Below are 7606 nucleotides of genomic sequence, written 5' to 3' on the forward strand. Positions count from 1 at the left end.
AGCAAAATTTAATACATAAACAACAACAATAATATATATAATATATGAAACATTAACCTGGTGCTTCTCAAATAGTGGGGCTTCCATTTCAATGCTGACCTATCATGTTGGTAGGTCAGCATTTATAGTACAGATTTATAGTACTCAACATGCAATTTGACTCTTGAATATGCATGCATGCTCTCCCTATTTTTGTATTTTCCTGGTTTAATTTTTAAGTTCAGTCTGTACAGTACAGATAAATGAATAAATACTATTTATAAATAGTATTTCAAACCGGAGGGCGGCGCGAAAAACTTGTCTTTATTGTTGTTAGTAATGGTTTCTGGCCACTAGAGGGCGCCAACACTCTACTTTATAGAGGCGTAATGATGAACTAAAAGCAAGGTTCTGCTAAAACGTATACAAAACATTGAAATCTTGTATAACAATTTAATTTAATTTAAAAAAAGAAAATGTCCACATGTATTTTGAAAAAAAATAATGCATTTCATGATCAGGATGGTGCTCTGACCTTTGATTGATGGGTACCCCCCCCACACACACACACACCCCCACCATCCACAATCAGGACAAGGACGACCTGGCATTTCTGAGTAATGCAATATCATAAGTGAGCGGATTCCTTCCATATACGATAATGTCATCAGCCTCCGTCGTCTCTTTAAAATACATCTGCCCTGGTCACATGACCTCATCACGGTGACCTCAGGGATCATGTTAATGTTGGGTGACGTCATCCCGCTATCACACCACCTCTTTTGCCCCCCCCCACCAGTGAAATAGTAATGCCAGTTATATGACCATGTAATGACTCATTCGTGTTATACTTTTATATGTACCGTAAGTGGCCCACAAAACTGATTGAAAACGCGTTTTATGCATATTACAGTATTTTTCAACTATTTTAAAATACAGCTCAGAGTTCCCACATAAGTGTGTTGTCCACAAATGTAATAATAAGATGTACTGCAGTTAGAACATCATTAAAAAGCCACTAATGCACAATTTTGTTTGTTTAATGTTTATTATTTTTAAGTGCACTTATGTATTATTTTATTTTGTATTTTATATACATGTATATACACGACAACACAGCTGAACAGAAAAGGAGGGAAAAAATTAAAACTATTTTAAACCTGTGAAAAAATGTCAACATAACTGAAATTAATTGAGATCTATCAGTGTGGAAAAGCCATTTCTAAAGCTTTGGGACTCCAGCAAACCACAGTGAGAGCCATTATCCACAAATGACCGGAACATGAAACAATGGTGAACCTTCCCAGGAGTGACCGGCCAACCAAAAATGACCCCAAGAGCACAGCAACGACTCATCCAAGAGGTCACAAAAGACCCCACAACAATATCCAAAATACTCTCTAAACTGTACGCTACTAATACCTCAAAGCTAGAGTAGTTTGTGAGATAAAGATACAGGTCCACTACCATATAACCACCTTAGCGCCATCATTGCCCCCGAAGACCCCGACCCCCCCCCCCCCCCCCCCCCCCACGGCATCTTACCACCCCAGTTGTATCATGACTGTTTAGAATGGCAGCTGTGTGTGTTTGTTGTCCCAGTCGGGCCAGCAGACATGTGACAGCTGCTGTCAGTATGCTTCCCACCACCCGGGACTGCCAGACCACCCTCCCTCCATAGGCCCTGTATACGTATATGCTGAGGGTGTAAATGTATTTCCCAAGGGTGTCTCATTTTACTACATAGGATTTGGATGAAGGAGAATACAACATTGTCCACCAATCTGATCTGTGTTGCTGATCACATGTTTAGTCATTCAGCAAAAAACTTAAAAAAAATAACTAACCAATGAAAAACACGTACCTTCAAATTCTGTGTGATGTTTGTATTTTTCTGAAAAAAAAAAAAATTAAGTTAACAACAAAAATTTTCATATTTACATTGTACAGTATTATATTATACATGTTACGTTATGTTCATGTGACGCTCACATTAGTTTACGTACGTTATGCTATGCTACATTAAGTTACGCTACGTGACACTACACTACATTACATTATATTGTAATACAATATGGAATGCATAATAATACATTTCCAGCAAAATCTACTATCATTTACCAACTGTGGTTGTGGTGTTTTTATTTGTATTTTTTAAATCATTATAATATTTGTTTACATTTTGGTAGACAACCTTTTTAAAAATTACATTACAATACATTTTTATGTCCGGAAAGCTAGCAACATCTAGCTAGTTGATTTTAGATGTTCTTATTCTGTTATTGTGATACTTGCTGTTAACTTTTATTTTATTTTATTATTTTTTTATTGTAACTGTTGCACTTTGAGATCATTCATTTGATGTAAAGTGCGTTATATATTAAATTTATGATTATTAATTTATTAGTTGCGACACGCAGCAGTAAATTTCTTTTCGCAGTCACATAATTTGATGAAAATTGTTCAAAAAAATTTATGATAATTGTTAATTGTTAAAAGTTAATAGTTTTATTATGTATTAATCCTCAGAGATATAATTGTAAAAACCTATACTATATTATACGTCATAATCAAATACATTCTGAAATTTTATGACACATTTGCGTGGCTATTTTTTGCTAGGCAGAATTTGTTGCGAATTTTTTCAGATTTTTTTTTTTTGTAAAAAATTGGTATACATTACATAAGTGACGATACTCGTGCCGTTTCCTTGGCAACATGGGGCAATGGTCGCTGTACACTAAAAAAATGAGTCCACAAAAGAGCATAAACAAACTTCATGAAACACTATTAAAGATGATTGGTCCTTCCTGTCTGTCCCTGTGCAGCCAACCCTAACAACATGGCCACCATGCCATCATCCAACCATTTGGAAATGTGTCCGACCTTTGCCGGGAAAGCGAGTGGGTGTCACATGTGTGCCAGTCATGGTGATTGTGGCATTTAAACCTTTTAGAGTTGATGTCATCACGGAAGCTCTTCTGAGGGGGGAGCGGTCCACATGCATCTACCCCTTGCCCCCATCTGGCTGGAGACAGGCCCTGCTCCAAGCTTCCTAAATGGGAAAGACAGAGGAGGATACGGTGAAGGATGCAGTAAAGGACACACAATGGGTTGCCATGCTACAATGCTACTGTGTAGCATTGTTGTTGTGTAGCAACACAAGTTCATAATCATCGGAAAAAAATAAATCTCTCTCTTGGAAGTGGACAAAATATAAAATACATGTAGAGAAATTTCATGAATGGTAGCAGAAATTGACTTTTACATCCGAGTTCCTTGGGAACGACAAGGCAGATCATTATAAGCAGCTGGTGGCAAACGTCCTAAAGCCCAAGGTTGCAATAAGTCACTGAAGATGCATGTTTTGCATTCCCATCTAGATTTTGTTTTCCATTGAAATGTGTAGAGGGCTGCATGGCGGTCGAGTGGTTAGCGTGCAGGCCACACAGCTACGAGACCTGAGTTCGATTCCACCCTCGGCCATCTCTGTGTAGAGTTTGCATGTTCTCATTCATTCATTCATTTTCTACTGCTTTTCCTGACGAGGGTCGCGTGGGGTGCTGGAGCCTATCCCAGCTGTCTTCGGGCAAGAGGCGGGGTACACCCTGGACTGGTGGCCAGCCAATCACAGGGCACATATAGACAAACAACCATTCACACTCACATTCATACCTATGGACAATTCGCTAATTAACCTAGCATGTTTTTGGAATGTGGGAGGAAACCGGAGTACCCAGAGAAAACCCACACATGCACGGGGAGAACATGCAAACTCCACACAGAGATGGCCGAGGGTGGAATTGAACCCTGGTCTCCTAGCTGTGAGGTCTGCGCGCTAACCACTCGTCCGCCGTGCAGCCCTCCGGGGACTTATGCTAGGTTAATTGGCGACCCCAAATTGTGAGAAAGTCTATGTCTATGATTTAGACACTTTTATCTCTGAAAAAGATCGAATCCAAAAATGTGTCATCCTTATATCACGCTGTCATACTTCTTTTTACACTTGTATTATACATAGTTGAGTTTGTTTATGAAAACCTGCCTATCACGATTTGGGAGTTAGCTCAGCTTGACAGCTTGTTTAGTTCCTTCTATACCTTAGTTCCTGTTCCCATGCTCTTATTTTGTAGCCACTTCCTGTGCCTTCACTGGTTTCACACACCTGCCTCTGATTTTCTGTTTCCTATTTAGTTCAGGTGTTGTGTTGTGTTATATTGAAAATACAATAGTTAACTCAATCCACTTCAGTACCAACCATTTTTGATGATTTTGACAGAATATCTGAAGGCTATATAGACATGTAAACACCAAAAGGAAAATTAGACAGGCAAAAAAGTTTCTTTCTACCGTTTGCAGCATTTTAGTAAACCGCAGCAGAACACAGGTACGTTTGTAAAAGGTCTAAAAAATGTAAACACCAAAAAATAAATGTGTACTTCATGTTCATTGCAATTAAGGTGACATTACCTCTTTAACCGAGATAGTCATTATAGTCTCTTTTCCTCTTTTTCGTCATTTTCATTTTTCCCCTCCTTCCGTCCTTCATTTTTTTTTATTTCACGTGCAGAACGTTCCCGCCTCACTCAGACATGCTGTCGCCAGACTTGTGACGTCATCATCTGCGGCAAACATTTTTCCCTCCGCCTCGTCCTCGTCATCAGAGAGAGAAAATAGTCCCAACCCCGAACTTGGTGAGTGAGGGAATCACACAACGATTATTATTATTTATTATTAAACGACTTTGTAGGGTGTAATGAAATAAAAATATTACAATTTTAATATTTTATCCATGCAAAGTTGACTTTATTGTTATGTGCTGTCTGTTTCAATTCAGCGTTTTATGAGTCCGCATTAAGATAGTGTTAAACTTGCCACAAAATTAAGTACACCTTGCATCACAAACGCTCATCTTTACACCTGAAAGTGATCATTACTGTAGTTTTGCAGTTGTTTCACCGCACTATCATTGTGATCTGTAAATAGTACCTCATGTATCTGAATTTGGCTGCCTTCTGATGCAAAAAAGGGACAAGTTCAGGCAGCTTCCCTCCCTTTGCCCACGTTCTTGCCTGAAGGCTATTTTCATGCATTAGCCTGCATTATTAATGCGATGGCTTGAAGATGTGTCCAACTCTTCTTATTGAAAGATTATGCCTTGCAAATGCAACCGGAGGTTCGGTGTGTTCACGGGCATACAGTGTTTATCACCTTCCACAATGGAGCTCAATATCACATAAAGACTCTCCTAAAAGCACCGCAAACGCAGCATGCAACAAATAATAATCCCTTTTTCAGCCCACATAATTGTTATGAAATACCATGTACAGTATCGGGAGGGAGCACTCCTGTCTTATAGAGGATCTTTGACTCGTGTTTTTGCAATAGACCCTCAAATGCCGCAGTGCTTCTGTCATATAGAGGATCTTTGACAAGACTTTTCCTCAGTAGGTCTTCAAAAACAGCAGGGAGCGCTCCTGTCTAATAGAGGATCTTTGACTCGTGTTTTTGCAATAGACCCTCGAATGCAACAGAGTGCTCCTACCTTATAGAGGATCTTTGACTCGTGTTTTTGCAATAGACCCTCAAATGCCACAGTGCTCCTGCCTTATAGAGGATCTTTGACTCACGTTTTTGCAATAGACCCTCAAATGCAACAAAGTGCCCCTGTCATATTGAGGATCTTTGACAAGGCTTTTCTTCAGTAGGTCTTCAAAAACAGCAGGGAGCGCTCCTGTCTTATAGAGGATCTTTGACTCGCGTTTTTGCAATCGACCCTCAAATGCAGCAGAGTGCTCCTGTAATATAGAGGATCTTTGACAAGGCTTTTCTTCAGTAGGTCTTCAAAAACAGCAGGGAGCGCTCCTGCCTTATAGAGGATCTTTGACTCGCGTTTTTGCAATGGACCCTCAAATGCAGCAGGGTGCTCCAGCCTGATAGAGGATCTTTGACTCGTGTTTTTGCAATAGACCCTCAAATGCAGCAGAGTGCTCCTGTCATATAGAGGATCTTTGACAAGGCTTCTCTTCAGTAGGTCTTCAAAAACAGCAGGGAGCGCTCCTGTCTAATAGAGGATCTTTGACTCGTGGTTTTGCAATAGACCCTCGAATGCAACAGAGTGCTCCTACCTTATAGAGGATCTTTGACTCATGTTTTTGCAATAGACCCTCAAATGCAGCAGAGTGCTCCTGTCATATAGAGGATCTTTGACAAGGCTTTTCTTCAGTAGGTCTTCAAAAACAGCAGGGAGCGCTCCTGCCTTATAGAGGATCTTTGACTCGCGTTTTTGCAATCGACCCTCAAATGCAGCAGAGTGCTCCTGCCTGATAGAGGATCTTTGACTCATGTTTTTGCAATAGACCCTCAAATGCAACAGAGTGCTCCTGTTATATAGATGATCTTTGACAGGGCTTTTCTTCAGTAGGTCTTCAAAACCAGCAGGGAGCGCTCCTGCCTTATAGAGGATCTTTGACTCACATTTTTGCAAAAGACCCTCAGATGCAGCAGAGTGCTCCTGTCAAATAGAGGATCTTTGACTGGCGTTTTTGCAGCAGATCCTTAAAAAACGCAAATCACTCCTGAGATTCTTTGACTGGCGTTTGACTTGGCAGTAGGTCCTTAAATGCAGCGGCGCAATCCCGTCATATAGAGAGGATCTTTGTCTAGCGTTTTTTGCAATAGACCCTCAAATGCAGCAGAATGCTTCTGCCTTATAGAGGATCTTTGACTAGCGTTTTTTGCAGCATATCCTTAAAAAACGCAGATCACTCCTCTAATGGAGAGAATCTTTGACTAGCTTTTTTGGCACTAAGTCCTCAAATGCAGCAAGGCAATCCCGTTATAGAGAGGATCTTTGACTAGTGTTTTTGCAATAGACCCTCAAATGCAGCAGAGTGCTCCTGCCTTATGGAGGATCTTTGACTAGCGTTTTTGGTAGTAAGTCCTTAAAAAACACAAATCACTCCTGTAATGGTGAGACTCTTTGACTATCTTTTTTGGCAGTAGGTCCTCAAATGCAGCAGAGCAACCCCGTCATATAGAGAGGATCTTTGACTAGCGTTTTCGCAAGTGCTTCTGCCTTATAGAGGATCTTTGACTAGCGTTTTTGCAGCAGATGCTTAAAAATCGCAAATCACTCCTGTTATGGAGAGACTCTTTGACTATCTTTTTCGGCAGTAGGTCCTCAAAATGCAGCAGAGCAATCCCGTCATATAGAGAGGATCTTTGACTAGCGTTTTTGGCAGGAGGTCCTTAAATCAGCAGAGCACTCCTGTCTTATAGAGAGGATCTTTGACTAGCGTTTCTGCAACAAGTCCTTAAAAACAGAATAAGGCTCTTGTCAATTAGAGGATCTTTTTTTGTATTAGGCCCGTAAAAACGGCAGAGCGCTCCTGTCTTTATAGAGAAGATCTTTGACTAGCGTTCTTACAATAGGTCCTTAAAAACAGCAGTGTTCCTGTTATTTCGATTATCATTGACTAAATAAAATGGAGTGACAAGCCGTGCTATAGCATTCTTCGTTTGTGTTCCACATGTGGGGTTAAATATGTAAAAAAAATAGGAAGCGCAAGAAGACATAAAACAACATGATGCTGTACTGCAGTAGAGAGTACCTTCATCCTACATT

General features: G+C 40.2%; 1 long non-coding RNA gene across 1 annotated transcript; it reads right to left on the minus strand.

The window, feature by feature from the left end:
- Positions 1–1842: 1842 nt before the first annotated feature.
- On the minus strand, positions 1843–4649 carry LOC144899780 (uncharacterized). Its single transcript, XR_013628068.1, has 3 exons — positions 4450–4649; positions 2929–3034; positions 1843–1873 (listed from the first exon to the last, which is right to left on the minus strand). It is a non-coding gene; the product is annotated as an uncharacterized LOC144899780 (long non-coding RNA).
- Positions 4650–7606: the final 2957 nt, after the last annotated feature.

This window comes from Doryrhamphus excisus, linkage group LG9, assembly GCF_037039965.1.
Source record: "Doryrhamphus excisus strain RoL-2023G ecotype Guam linkage group LG9, RoL_Dexc_Guam_v1.1, whole genome shotgun sequence".
NCBI lineage: Eukaryota > Metazoa > Chordata > Actinopteri > Syngnathiformes > Syngnathidae > Doryrhamphus > Doryrhamphus excisus.